Genomic DNA, 15,465 nt, shown 5'->3' on the forward strand with positions numbered 1-15,465 from the left:
CGCGAATCTTTGATTGGTCATAACTTCTTCGTTAGAACTCGAATTTGAGTGTTCTTTATATTTCTAAAAACCTTGTCATGATATTTATCATTTTACGTAACCCAATGGAGACTTTTGAACATTCCATTTTTTACGCTATTTTTATTATATCAAAAATAGGTTACAATACTTGACTTTAGAACATTGCATTGACTTGAAATATCGGGTTGTCACAGTGTGAGACTTTACAAATTCCAAAACTTGAGAGCAAGTTTTGAACAATTCAAAAACTTTTGGATTTTCATAACGCATGAGTTTAATTAAGTTTCAAAAAACAACTTTTAATGAAGAGACTCTTGGACATCCATAACTTGAGGACAAGTTATGGAGTCCATAAAACTATTTAAGATAAAAAAAGACTCTTCAACTTGTGTAACCTATGGTTTTTAATGGGCTTTAAAAGAAAAACTTTTGGTAATACATAACTTGAGGACAAATTATGGATTCCATTAAAACACATCAAGATCAAGAATTAACTAACAAACACTTTCCAACTAATTCCTATGATCTAACAAAACTCATAAGTTCATGAACATCCATATCAACAATTTTAAGAATCAATGAACACATACAAAACTTGAAATTTTGATAATAGCCTTTGAAATTGGATTAGCATAATCATTACAATATCAAAAACAGGTTTTATAAGTCCAAAACAATTTAGTGTAATGATTCTAGTCCAATTGAAGCTAAAAACCTCGAAAATCTGCACTCAAGGCCTCCTACTCGTCGAGTGCAAGAACCTACTCGATGAGTAGGATGAAGATATGCTTGGACTCGACGAGTCCCCCCATGGACTTGGCGAGTCCATTGTTCAGTGGGCACAAAATCGACCTTTTTTAGCATTTTGCCTCAAGTATTCAAGAAAACAAGCCTAGGCTCTGATACCACTGTTGGGTTTTGAGCATTCTAACACTCCTATGGTGTACATGCAACCCTATAAACCTTGGATCTATGTTTTCTCTAAAATACATGCAAATAAGAATTTCCAAGGTTTACATCCTAACTAGCATGGCATGGGGAACTTGAATCATAAAATTACTAGTAGGATGACATACCTTTTAGTAGTGGTTGATTGCTTGGAGTTTGAGAGCCTAGCACCAATAGTATGGATGCCTCAAATGGAAATTACAAATCACCACAAACTTTGGATAACTCTTGAGAGAATAATGCACACTCTAGATGTCACTCCCCAAAACCGGAACGACGGAATCGTTCGGGGGTGGAGGACATCATGTACAGTATCATAACAATGCAAAGTAGTAAAAAAGAAACAACATCATCCATTGCATTAATAATATAATTTAATACAAGTGTGTTATGTTAAGTTTAATAGACACCAAAAATATAAATCAAAATAAAAGATGAGTCTTGAACGAGCTCCATCTTCTCTAAACCTGGCATCGGTACCTGTCTACTGGTGACCTGAGAATACAAGTTATTTTGAAAGAGTTTATCAGCTTTAAAGCTGGTGAGATCATAAGTATATTAGTGTCTGTGTTTGTATGAAAGTGTTTGTATGATAATTGTAAGATGTTTGTAACATGTTTGTACTCTCCTAGAAATCCCTATGTTTTCTACTAAAAGTAGCCTTCTACAAAGGCATCAAGTGTTTGTGTGTGTGTCTCTTGTAAGAGTATGTATTTTCTGAAATCTTGACTATCATTAACCAAAAATATAGTTTTTTTTACATTACTTTTTATTGTGTGAAGATCACAAAGTGAATGCAATGGGAAAATGAAATAGTACTGTAGTGTTGTATTAAGTAACTACTGCTGTACTAACTACCTTAAACCAATTGTTATTTAAAGTACCATGTGATCGGCCTGTACCATATTACCGACTATAAACACGACGATGTAAGACGTCGGAAGAAATGACGTTTGGCACCCGTAGACTTGCAAGTCCCACTGTAGCGAGCATCAAGGTGTAGGATAGTCAATCCAGTATAGATCTATACACAAACTCAACGCTCTCCATTTAAGGAGTTTCTGGATACAAAACGAGCCATGACAGGTGATACCATGCCCCGTTACGTGGCTCACATAACTGTATTAGTGCACTTGTGAATGTATTGTATCTACTAGCTGTATTATATGTTCTCTCTCTGTCTAGTATGTATGTATGTTCTCTCTGTATGTTATTGTATGTACAAGTTGTATTGTATGTTCTCTCTCTGTCTAGTATGTATGTATGTTCTCTCTTTATGGTATTGTTTGTTCTCTCTCTGTCTAGCATGTATGTTTTCTTGTACAATGTATAGTATGTACTAGCTGTATTGCAATGTATGTTTCATTGTTCTAGTAATAGTATTAGTAACTTCCTAAACTATGCCTATTATACTTGACTAATGATGTTGTTTGTATGTATGAACATGTTTGTATACCCTTGCTACCTAAAGGTATTGAATGGAAAGAAGGAACTTTTATATCTATATACATATACATAATATATAACTAGGATTCAAACGACCTTCGGACAAACAACCGATACCCTAAGTCCACAACCAAACGAGGAACAGGAGGCAAGGTGAGCTATTAGTCCTAAGTCCTTTCAATCCTACTTATATAACTATATCTATATAGATACACATTTAAAAGAATATAAGTTTAAAAGAGTTTAATAAATGTATTGGACATGTAAAAGAGTTTGTAAAACAGTGTAAAGTAGTTTGTTTGATAACACAGTTTGAAAAGTAAGAAATCCACTTGTTTGGTAGTTATTAATCACATGTGATTGATATAATAACTATAATAGTTCAACTTGTATTCCCCCCATAAAAGCATTTAAAAACATTTAAAAGGTTGATTAAGGGGTATGAACTCACCTGTAGTGAGTGGTTTGGATGAACGGATGGTATAGGATGCTAAGTGTCAAGGGAAGACTTGAATACACACAAGTAGTCATACTAAAGTGTGCTCCGATAGGTATTTCCACTCTTCGATACCTTTTCGTGATGACTGTTCCCTGCTCCATTATCAGCCAACGGCTCTAACCGCTTCTATTGGCTCAGTTGGATGGAGTACATCTTTGTGCGAGATAGTGTAGTAGTTGAGATCTAGTGCGCTTAAACTCTTCTAAGAAGGAATGATTACCTGGTAAAAGTTTGAAGCTATACCCTTTTCATTCATGTTGAGCTTCGATCCTACAGAAGAAAGAGAGAGGGTTTACCAGCAGTGTACACCTTCACCCTCTGCTAGTTGACTTATGAGCCCTCCCCTCTAGGCTGACAGCTTGCAAGTTAGTATGACATCCAGTAGGAAGTCTATCTTTTCGGGATGCAGGGGCAATTAAATGAGATGGGATGTTATATAGAATATATGTAGCTTATGTGCATGTTAGTGAAATACCTGGTTGTCGAGTCATTCAGCTAATGTATGATTCCTAGTTCGATCAAAAAAGCCTTAGAAAAAAGGACAGGGAGCTCTAGCCTATTTCAATTTCCGGATCTAGCTCAAAAAAAAAAAATTACAGCGCTGGGAGAAGAATTGCGGATGTGTACGGGCGTAGGTAGGCCAGTCAATAGACTCTCTTTCTCTCAGCAGAAGCATTGGACAACTTGACTCAATCACATACTAGGTACCCCTCTTTCTAAGTTTGGTAGTCTCTCATCTATAGAGCTGGGTAGAAGGAATGTACCGAACGAAGTTGCTAAAGGATGGCATACATCCTTCCATTTGATCAAAGGCATCAGAGCATAAGTAATTCACTCAAAAGGAGAAGAGCGTCAAGCAGCCCCAACTCTAGCTCCGTAGAGTAGGAGAATGCTCAGGTCCGTCTATGTGTGATTCCTCATTTTCTTCCTAAAACGTGAGGTCAGCTGCTGATTCTACTCTTGGAGTTACTCAATATAATGCTTCCTGAAAAGGATTTGAACCAAGAAAAGAAGAAAATACCATAGTAGATCTATGATTAGCCCTCGGTCGGGATGGTCCTGTCGAAGAACTTTATTCATGCAGAGAAAGACACTTAGGATAGGAGACTTATGGATACAGGGTCTGCAAGTGAAACCCCAAAACCTAAAATCCCTTAATGCCTATCAAATAAGAGTCCTACCGGAGATCAGGTGTCAAAGGTGTCTAGGATTTATCCCAAAAGTAAGTAGGAGTGGTCTTCCATTCAAGCCTTCAGCCTTACAGTCTATAGACCTTACCTCACAAATCTTTTCTCTCGGGATTGAGTTGTTGTATCTGTAGTAGCATTCCCTCTAGTCACCTAGAAAGAGGAACATTGCCAGTTTAGTTCCATCTCCTTGAGTTTCAATTGGAATGCTAGGGTAAGTCCCAAAGTCCTATGTTCTTCCTTTCAATAAATGTAGTAGGGCTAACGATATTTCTTTAGCTTAATGCTAGGCGTATAGATAGTTTTTTGGATCTCGAGATTAGTTTCATTTCTCTGGCTAGGAATAAGCAAAAAAACAAGGAAAGCGGGATAGGCGGGGGACGCGACATCCAATTGTAGCTTAATCTTAGTATTTTGGAGTACACTTGAGGTCACTCCCCTATTTCCAAAGGAAGAAAGAAAAGAGGAAAGCTCCCTTTCTATTTCCTCTGCTGTTGGTCCAGGCGGACACAGAGTTAAGTCCAAATCGAGTTGGGCATTTGAGGAACCCTCCTCTCCTGCACATTCTGCGTGTTCGACCAACCACTCAGAGCAAAGGTCAAGAAGACAACACAGAGTGGAAATGGTCCAAGTGATCCCAGGTACCCATGAATTCCTACACTTATTATACTGGAAATGCCATAAAGCGCGAACCAAGATCCGTGAGACGAAAACCAAAACCAAGACAAGTAATAACAGGAGATCATCGTGGATGTTTAAGTCTAAATCGAACACTAAATAATAAAAGAAATGAAAACACCACTTGAGAAGCTTTACTTCTAGCAAAGTTGCTAAAATAGTAAAAATAAGAAGGACTTAAAATAAAACCAAATAGGAAGCCATGATTTTATTATATATCTTTGTCATTCGCTCGTTGCTCGTGGAGCGGCATACCGAAAAAAAGATAGGATTTGAATCGATGACTTAAGCCGTTGTGCTATTCCCCCTTGATCGCATCGTAGATAGCAGTCAGAGTCAGTATGCTTTCCATTCTCTTTCGAAAGTGAGATCATCATCGGCTTGTTTTGTTGAAATCGAGAAAGGTCACTCCTAAAAGCAACCTTTCTCTTATATACGATAAGACGAAAAGCATTTAGTTCGATTGAGTTCTATCTATATCTATCTTCAAATCACATAAAATGGAAAGAAGAGCGCTTTTTCCAGCTAATCGAGTGCCTTTACTAGAGAGTGATTACTAAACTTAGTCTATGAAAATACAAGCGAAAGCTTGAAGAAAAGATAAAATGCGAACTTTCGCGCCTTCGAAAAGGCTTTAATTAAAGTGGATTTCGGGAATGGGTGCGTCTGTCACACCCCCGAAACCAGACGGCGGAAACGTCCGAGGGCTCGCGTGACTTAAATTGAATATCATCACAATGAATATACATGAATCATAACATAAACATCACCATGCATCAATACATTACAACTGATACTGTTCATATCCAGTACATTGTCTTAAACATTACACATTCATAACATAAATTGTTCGTGAGTTTTGAAAAACATAACATCCCAACATTACTTGATATTACCCTTCCGCTTACCTGTTACCTGAGAATACAAGTTATTTTGGAAAACGTCAACATATGAAATGTTGGTGAGTTCATAAGCAATGTTGTGATAAAAATGATTTGTGTAGTTTGTAAAACCCAGAAAATCCGATATTTTCTGAAAAGGCAATAGTTTGTCAAATTGTGAAGATCCATAAGTTGATGCATGAATGATTTCAAAACGTGTATATAAAAGGGAGTTTTGTATTATAGTTATAGAAATTACAAGTGAGTGGTGTTGATTTCCTCGAAAAACCCGATGTTTTCCGATAACGCGAGATATACTTGTTTACGAATTGCTATACCGCCACAACGAATGATTTTTTATTACTCTTCCTTGATTACTCGGGTGGTGTTCGATTAATTAATGGTTGTCAGTCGTTATAATCATGCATTGATAATGACTAGTTATAACTACAGACTACGAACGATCCTTAGAGGTGTCGCCCGTTATTACTCACTTAATCCAAACAACCTTGATTACTATTGATTATCAACCTGAATCTGTTTACTTTGATTACTCATAAGCCTAGCAAACGAGGAGAAGAGGAGTACAAGTCCTACTACTTCCGTGAGTTATTTTTAGGCTGTTGGGTATGCGAATGACACATTGGCCCATTTCACATTTGATTACTTTGACCTTAATAGCAATGCTAATGGGCCACTAAGGCCCAATAGCACATAAAAGCCATTGATGGTCCCTTTAATATGGAATTGGGTCATAGTAGGCCCAATAACATATATTATCGTTATCCCTTGGGCCCAAAGATCATGTTAATGGATTTCAAAGGTCCAACAAGCATGATTGAAACCTTCATGCCCAAAGTTTTGGAATGTTTACTTGTCTTAGGTATTGTATAATTGTTGGAAGGATTGATTGAACGATTTGTTATTTTTGTATCGACTCGAGACCGATCGATTTGATCATAACGATATTCGGACTTATACGTGTATTCATCTTTCAATTTTTGTAAGTCGTAGTTTAGTATTTTTGATTCAATATTCTAGAAATAAATTAATAGACTTAAGAATATTGGTTTGACCATTTCAGCCCTTCTTTAATAAAAACGACAATTTTAGTTCCCTTATAAAAAAAAGACATTTTTGCCCTTAAACTCTTTTCTTGACACTTTTGAGTCATAGACTTGTTCAAATGATGTTTTCAGCTCAAAATTTATTCTTTGGCAGTTTCAGCCCTTCCAGAAAAGTGTTTTTCGGTTTAAAACCCAAACTTTTGCAACTTTTACAATTTTGGCCCAAAATCCAAAAACTTTACATTTTTGATCCTTTTTGGAAAAGAAAAACATTTTTAACCCTTGAAATAGTTTTGTTTAGCTTTTTATCCCCTGTTTTGAAGAAATTACCATTTCAGCCCTTTTAAATTCATGATTTTCGCAACTTTGGGCTTGTTGGGCCGAAAAGCCCAAAAATTAGCCCATTAAGCTAATAATTACATTTCAAGTCCTTTGAAGAGCATAATATTCATAAAAACATTTGTTGTAACTTTTTTGACTGCTTTGACCCTTAGGAAATCTGTAAATGACAATTTTTGACCCAACCTTTATTTATTTGACAAATTTAAGCCCAAAAATGGGTTTTATGTTGAAATATGTTTATCACAATCTGATAAGTTAATATTCTAGACTTGTTTAGTGTAATATAACTTAGATCATGTTTGTTTTCCTTCTTATGGCATAGTTCTCGAGATTTCTTCCCTTTTGATTACATATTCATCACAAAAACACATAAAATCACACATACATGCATAAAATCATACATAGCATACACATACACATAGATCTACACATTTTTTTGTATTCTCCCCCATAAAACATATAAAAACCGAAAAAGATGGGTATGAACTCACCTTTGCTTGTTGTTTTTGATTTTAGAAGGAAGAAATGATGAAAATTTAATCCTAGCAAGCCTTCTTGGAAGATCTCGAACTTAGAGGTTTCTAAGATGGTGATCATGAGTTCAAATGATTTAAGAAGAGATTTTTGATAAAACAAAGAATCTAGATCATGGATCCAAGCATGAACTTACCTAAGATGATGAATTTTGTGGAATAACCTCCTTGAAAAGCTCTTAAATCTCGAAAATTTGATGAAGAGGAGTGAAGATATTCTTGAGAGAGTTTGTTTCAAAAAGTTGGATTAAATGTGTGTGTGGGTGTGTGTCTCGGCCGAGGATAGAAAGGAGAGAAGAAGAGAGAGACATTTGAGTTGACATGCATGGAAACATGGGATTTTGCATGGGTTTCCAAAGGGTAAATGTGAGGTTTCCAAAGTAGGAAGTCAACTCTTCCTCCATTTGAGTAGTTGAGCCAAGAAGAGAAGAAGGAAGAAAAGAAATTGGGCTTTTTGTGCTTAAGTCCTAAATATGGGCCCAATTTACATCCAAGAATGAGTCTTATGGCCTTTTCAAGTTAATTAGATTCGTTATGGTACCTTTAAGGTATTTTATTTCATTCAAGGCCCATTATGGCCCACCATGTTAAAATAAATGGAAGTGGGCCCAAATAAAGTCCATATAGGAGTTCTAAGCCCAAAATAGTCAAATTGGAAGCCTGTTGTTCCATTAGGCCCAATAAGGAAATCCTTGTCCATAATGGACTTAAACCGGGATTTCTAAGGTTCTAATTCTTTGTTGGCTATTTGCAGTGCTTGTATAAAGTGTTTGATTGAAGTTTTGTTGTTATTGAATAAGCATCATGCATGCTTTCACATTGTTGGTATAATTATTGTTGTTACAAAGCATCAAAATTCCTAGTTGTGACAGCGTCCTCTCAGCTTTAACTTGTCGCTATCTCAATCACTGAATTCAATTTCCATTTTTTTGATTGTACGGGTGCTGAGGGGCTTCTATATAAAGCGAAAGCCCTCCGGACAGAGGGAATGGAACCCGCGCATCTCTGTTGACTTCATAACTACCTTGTTACCTTTAAAGCTTTCCTGAATTATGTTAGTCACGTATGGAATTGTAGTCTTTGGATGAACTACGACTTCGTGTTGCGGCAAAGATTTCTCTGTATCAGGTACGCATCGCAAGAGCATATGAAACAAAAAAAAAAGTAATCTTTCTCTGTATCAGGTGCCCTCAGTCTGACTAACCTTTCTCTGTTCTGCATGAGAAAAGGTTATCAAAGGTACTTTCGAAGGATATCGGGACACAATTCAATTTAGTACCACCCTTCCCGCCAGTCCGCCCTTCCCTGAGTCTTTCTCTTTCTTTTGGAGTGAAAACAGTAATGGAAATGAGTCATTTCACGGATAATGCTTACCGAGGAAAAATATACTTTAGCATTACAACTACCAGAAAAGAAGAGTTCAGCCTTACCCAGTTCTTTCTATTTCTCCCTTATTCGGATAGAATCGGAGCTATTTAACAGAGGAACGTAAGCCAACTCCCAACTCTCATTAGCGAAGCGTTAGTAGCAATCTTTCTATCAATTACTTTCCTTGCCATCTTGATTGCCGCTCCGTACCTTACCTTTCTTTCCGGAAAAGAATTGAACCCTCACTCATCCCATCTCCCCTTCCTCCAACTCCGATTAGACCGACAGTGGCAAGAGCTTCTTCTTTGTTCACAGCTTGAGCGGATTCGATTCCGAACCTTTGTTCACAGCTTGAGCGGATCTAAGACCCAACATTATAGGAGTTTAATTGCTTGCTCCCTTTCATCCGATAGAAAGTTTGAATTCAGTGATTTAGGAACATAAATGTACTATCGGGAGAGGGCAAAAGCAAGCCTGTATTCTGGATTGGATACTGCGCGAATTGGTCAACCGAAATATGGAATAGGAAACTCTCTCCTTTCATAGCTCTCGGGCCTATTCTATTCATTACAGGAGAAAGTCACTATCCTCAGTTTCCTTGTCTCTGCATTTAGCCCCCCCCCCCCCCCCTTTTCAGCCCTAGACTGGGTAGATTCTTTCGATTCTTCAATGAAAGCCTTCATGAAAGCTACAACAGGATAAAGGATATCCTCTCTTCTCGCTCTGTCTGCTTAATGCCTTCTATTGAATCGATTGGTGCCATTTCTTCTCTTGGAGGTAGGGCAATAGATTCATCTTGTCCTTGGCTTGTGAAGGGAATGAGGTAGGGTAGCCAAAGCCCCCAACAAAGGGAGAGGGCAATCCTTCCCAAGTAATGCATAAGCAAGATCAGGACTAGAGGGGTGTGAAGAGTAGGGGGATCTCTTGTGCAAAGCAAAGACAGGTACGTGCTAGCAAAGAAGGGAAGTGGCAAGGGATTTCAAAGAAGAAGAAAGAAGAGAAAGTTAGTACACAGAGTCTTCCCCTTCCTAATTGATCTAATGAGAAAGAAGTAGGCTACGTGTGTGTAAACAATAAGTAATGACTTGCTTTGTGAGAGCTCAGTTTCTAAGACGAAGGCTAAGAATTCTCTACTAGAGGGATTGAAAAGATCGAGGGTAATATCTGAGTCTTGATGGACCTTTCTTATTATAGGCCAAAGGAACAGCTAAGGACTTCTTCCTTCATTCTCATCAAATTGGGGTAGCTTTGGAACTCTAGAATCTCTGAGGAGTTGAATAAACTCTTTTATGCTAGTGGAATTGGGAAGCATGATAAGTTCGTACTCCACATTCTAGCTTCATCCTTGGTTTTCAAAGAAAGGAAACTTCAAAGACTGACAGAAGATAAAGGTAAGATAATTCTTTCTGGCCTTAACTGAAAGCGGGGGAGGCCCAGGTCTACATACAGGTCTTGGATCAATAGAATCCTCTGGGAAAGAATATCAGGATTAGTCCCCTTGCCATTGCTACTGTCTTTGAAAGTCTAGCTATCCTCTTCTTGTCATGCTTAGTTATTCTGCATTGCTCCTTCTTCTGATCTTGCTTTCTTGCCTTATAGAACTGACCTTTGTCCCCTCCTTCCGGTTTTCACTCACTTAAAGTCCATTCCTTGCTCTTGCCTAGTTCTAGGCTTAGACGAAAGAGCTCGTTCATAGATTCCATCTTTCTAGCATTTCATGTCTTTCTTCCTTCAACTCTAATTCATGTCATGAATTGTTAAGTCCTTCTATAATAGCTATTGGCCCTCTTCTCACCTCCCCTAGAGCCTATTGAAGAAAAATCTGAGGCTGCCCTAAGCCCTACAGTTCCTTCGCTTACCGCCTAAGATGAATCTATTGCCTCCCCTCCCTCCACGAGTAGATATTTAGTATTGAATAGTGTCAAACCCGCAATAGTCAAGAAGAAAAACTCAGGACTAGGAAAGAAAGGCAGAGACAAGGAAAGCTAGGGTGATAGCCCTATAGAGATTAATAAGATAGGGAGCACTCCGCTACACTCATTAGGACAACAACCTCCTAACTAATATGAGTTAGGCAACTAATGGACATACCAGACCGTATAAGACTACTGGAATAGAAAAAGAGAAGGGATTCACAGGCAGTGAAGGCAAGCAAGGGAGAGGAATCATTCCATTCAATTCCGAAGCCTAGCGTCTCCTGTAAGACTCTATCACCTTAATTCTTTTGTTGAGGTTCTGGCACTTCTTCCTCTAGCCGTCTATTTACGTAGCGAAGAAAGGCAACGGCTCTTGCTCGAATGCGTAACTTATCTCTCTTTTTCCATTTATAAAAAGTAAGATGAATCTACGCTCCTCGGCCTATAGTAAGTGAATGAGAGGGTATGGGGTTCCGAGTCTTTTTCCAGTCAAAATTGACTAATAGGCAATCCCCTTTTTCCGTGATAATGTGAAAGGACTCAATTCCTTCTTTCTTTGCCAGCGAAATGTAGCAGGAACAGCCTTCCCGCAGTCGCATTAAGGATATTTTTTCTTGAAACTCTTTACTCCCGTAGCAAGTACTCATTTCTATTTAGTTGTTTTCTTACTCTATCCGGCTATTGAACCTGGTTTCCCTCTGCATATGCTAATAGAGAGTTAGATAGCTTAGAGAGCTCCTCAAAGGGCTAGTTCTCACTCTGTTTTGGGGACCCCCAAGACTCTCTTTTCCCTAGCCTATATAGGTCCAATCTCATCTGCTTGCGCTTCTTCGTTGCTTGGTCGGGACACATTCATCGATTTCTTTTCGGGCTTGCAAGTGACTTACTTCTTTTGCCCGTTCTTGCTGTCTTAAGTCGTCCTCTTTTCTTTAGAAGCTGTTAATTTCTTTCCTGCCTGCCCTAAGGCTAAGGGGAGAACTGCATGTACTAATAGTCGGATAGAAGCCTACCAGCCTACCTTGTTCATATCGAGCCGGACAGGAGAGACCCTCTTTCAAGTTAAGAGAAGCAATTCCGCTTGAAAATAGGCGTTGTAAATCAATTCAAATAGATAGGGGAGTTCCGAACCAGCAGCAAGCCCTTTCTAATGTCCTAGGTTTAAGGCAGTGCACGTGAAAGCCCAATAGATCCCATTTTTTTTTATCGCTCAACATAGCTCACGACCCGACATGAAGAAATCTCTTAGATGGGCGGATGCGAATCTGGATCTATCAACGGAGCAATTCCATTCCAGTCGTAGTCTCAATCCTATATTCAATGTGCCGTCTCCGCCGTGTCTGACCCCCTCAATCTTTCTATCCGGAGTGAGTCAGGCGGCTAAGCCTTTCATCTTGATAAAAGAAAGAGTTTTCCCACCCTCCATAAATGGAATCGGTTTGAGTGAATTACTTACCGCAGTCAAAGCCAATAGGGAAAGTCAGTTCAAGAGAGAGTCTCTTTCCGATTAGTACATCTCGCACTTCCAATTCATTCCGAGTTAGAAAAAGTAAGTTCCTTCCCGGGTAAAGTCCTCTTAAATGGATTACTAGTTCCTTCCTTCCCAATCAATGTTAACTCTATCTTCCTCTCTTGTAATTTTGGAGATTTCCCAAGCCCATAAAGAACTGTAGTTACATACAGCTCTCAAAAGATAAAAAGAGAAAGAGCTATGACTTAAAGTAAGAAAGTGAAAGTTCAGTCCTCACCGCCAAAAAGAAGACAGCAACAATCTGTACTACTTCTCTCAGTAAATAACATTCTCTTAGTTAGAGAGTAAGTAGATAGACGGATTAGTACTTTTACCCAGGGGTAGCCTTCCTTGTCGCCAAAGAAGAATGAGAATTGATAAAGTTTTCTTGGGCTTCAATAGCAGAAGCAAAGAAGTCAAATCAATGCAGCTTTCGTGCCCAGCCTAAAGATCCTATCCTCGCAGCAGCTGGAGCTCTTGATGGCACGTTCAAGCGAGTTTATGAATGAATGAAATCAGTTGAAGGAGCGGCCAAGGACGAAAGCTTTGATTGCGTTCTTCTATGGTTGGCTTTTTTCCTTGCCTAAAACAACTATCTTCTCTTCGCGAACGGTTAAGAATCCTCTTTGTATGCGCGTTCTCTCTTGTTTATTCTTCTAGTTTTTCCTTCTTATGCTTATGGGTGAGACTCCCTTTCTTCTTAGGTTGTCTGTAAGTCTAGTTCGTGGTTCACGGGTGAGGTTACCTGGATAGGTGGGCAGTTCCTATCGGTGGAGCTAAGACACCTTCGAGAGATATGGCTCTAGCTCTTGATGGCACGGGCAAAACAGTTCATGAATGATTGACGAGTTTTCTATTTACCAGAATATCTTTCCTGCGAAGGAAGCTTCTTTTTAGAATTTCTTGCGTGAAGAAATTGAATCAACAGCATCGAATGCAAGCTCTGATAAATTTTGATTCTTCTTTATGGACTACAATGACCTAAAGTAGCTAAATAAGTAGTGAAAGTAAGCACCTGGCTAAAATGAGTCTTGGTTCTACCCACCGACAAGAATTTTTCGACCTGATTAAATGATTGTAGATTGGCTATTTCGGGGTTCCATGCCCATGGATTGCCTTATTATAGCTTTTTTGATTCGTCGCGTATGCCGGCTAAGAGAATCGCTTCTCGCCTTGCTTGCAAGAGTATAAGGAAGCCGTAGCATTTTAACCCATATAGAACTCTTTCAATTCATGAGAGAAAGTGCTTTAGTACCGATTTCCCTGTTCTAGTGCAAGACGCAAGGAGAAGCACGAGCGGAGCGGTCTGGCTAAACGTGCAATGCCCCGTAGGGAGATCTAGCTTATTGGTCTAGTGCTTCCGGGTGCTTGCCAGTTATGAATGACTGAACTTAGCTTGCCATGTTCTTACAAGAAAGAATCTCTTCTCCGAATCGAATCTACGCATATCGAATTCAGTAAAGACTTGAATAGATGCCTTCCTTCAAATAGAGTTCATCCTGTTGATGGTCTTTACTACACTAAGGCTAGATCCGGACTAATCCTAGCCTATTCTTATGAAGGAAGGTGAGCATGAAGCAACGGCTAGATCCTCACAGTAGGCAGCTTAGCTGTGATTATGAAGTCAGGTGAGAAGCGTTATGCAATAGAGAAGTCAGCTAGTGCACTTAGACAGGTAGTTGATTTCATTAAGGAATTGAATTGCAGGAAGGTCAGGTAGTCCTTAGGCCGTTGAGCGAAACTCTTGGCATCCTCCTCTTATGAGGGGATAGGAGTGAAAGAATCATTATAAAACTACGAGGTCGCCCCCACTTCTTAGAGCTCTCTTGCTACCTTATAATAGGTTCCTTAGACTATAGGCAGAAAGGCCGAGGCAGAGCCAGCAATTCTCTAAAAGCTAGGACGATTAGCTACGTTCCAATGAAGCACATTCCAAAAATTACCTAGCCCGGTAGGTGGAGGAAAAAGGCGGAGAACATTCTTTAATCAAAGGCGCCAATACCCATATCAGGATTAGACCCATTTCGATCGAGCGGCAACCGCTACTGCGGTATGGTCCAGAGTTGAAGCTGGCTAACAAATGGCAAGGGTCCTGATGGGCAAGTATAAATAGAAGAAGCAGCTCCTCTCACTGCCCCGTATAGGGTTCTGGGCCTCGTATTTCAAAGAAGGACTATTACTAAGGGAAAGCAACCCCCGGATATTGACCTACCGACAACTTCGAACCCTCACTCTCCTTCAGCCGATTCAGATACCGAATCGTCTCTCTTGGAGAGAGACGTAGAAGCTCTCCCTTTGACTCAGGGGGCCTTCCACCACTTCGACTGATGTGGACGCGGTTCTTTCGTCGTGAAAGAAGTAATTAAAGGTAAGCCCCGGGTCAACCCGCGCTCGTTGCTGCCTGTATAGCTTTCTAGAGTAGAGATCTCGCAAAGCATTCTAAGCACAGATCATTGGTATTGGATGTATCGTTAGGTTGTGCCGAGTCAAATCTGCTCCATTTTTTTTCCGTTGCAGAAAAAAGATCCCTTCCCCTCGCTTTCAAGAATGATGAATATGAAGTCTGGGAGGCTGCAGGTACTATGGATCCTCTGACTCCCAATCGGGTTGCCTGTAGGTCGTGATGTGCCTTCAGATGACCGTCTCCTGCCCCCACCCCCCCCCCCCCCCCCCGCCGGTGGGGAATCCGCTCCCGGGTCGTCGCTCTGCTGCGTCTGGCCCGTCCTCTAGGAACCTTTGGAAGGCAGGGAGTGTGACAACATACACGCTTCCCTTTACTCCATACCATAGGGCCTTTTCATCAGTTGCAGGGTTTGGTGGCCCGAAATTGACTTGGCTTCGCCAAAAGGCCTCATCTCTAAAAGCCCGGCTCGCGAGGCGTCCCTCTCGCAGTAGAGTTCCAAACCTCGCCTCGCTCTTGTGACATGCTATGTTTCCCCTCTCTATTCCCAAGTAAAGGGTGACTCCCATGCGTCAGATTGTGGATCGCGGTCTCACACACTAATCCCTACAGGTGCCCGTAGTAGGCCGGCCGCCCTACCTAAACCAATCATCATATTCGTCCCTAGGCCC

Source organism: Lactuca virosa, chromosome 6 (assembly GCF_052849685.1).
Source record: "Lactuca virosa cultivar CGN04683 chromosome 6, Lactuca_virosa_CGN04683_v6, whole genome shotgun sequence".
Lineage (NCBI taxonomy): Eukaryota > Viridiplantae > Streptophyta > Magnoliopsida > Asterales > Asteraceae > Lactuca > Lactuca virosa.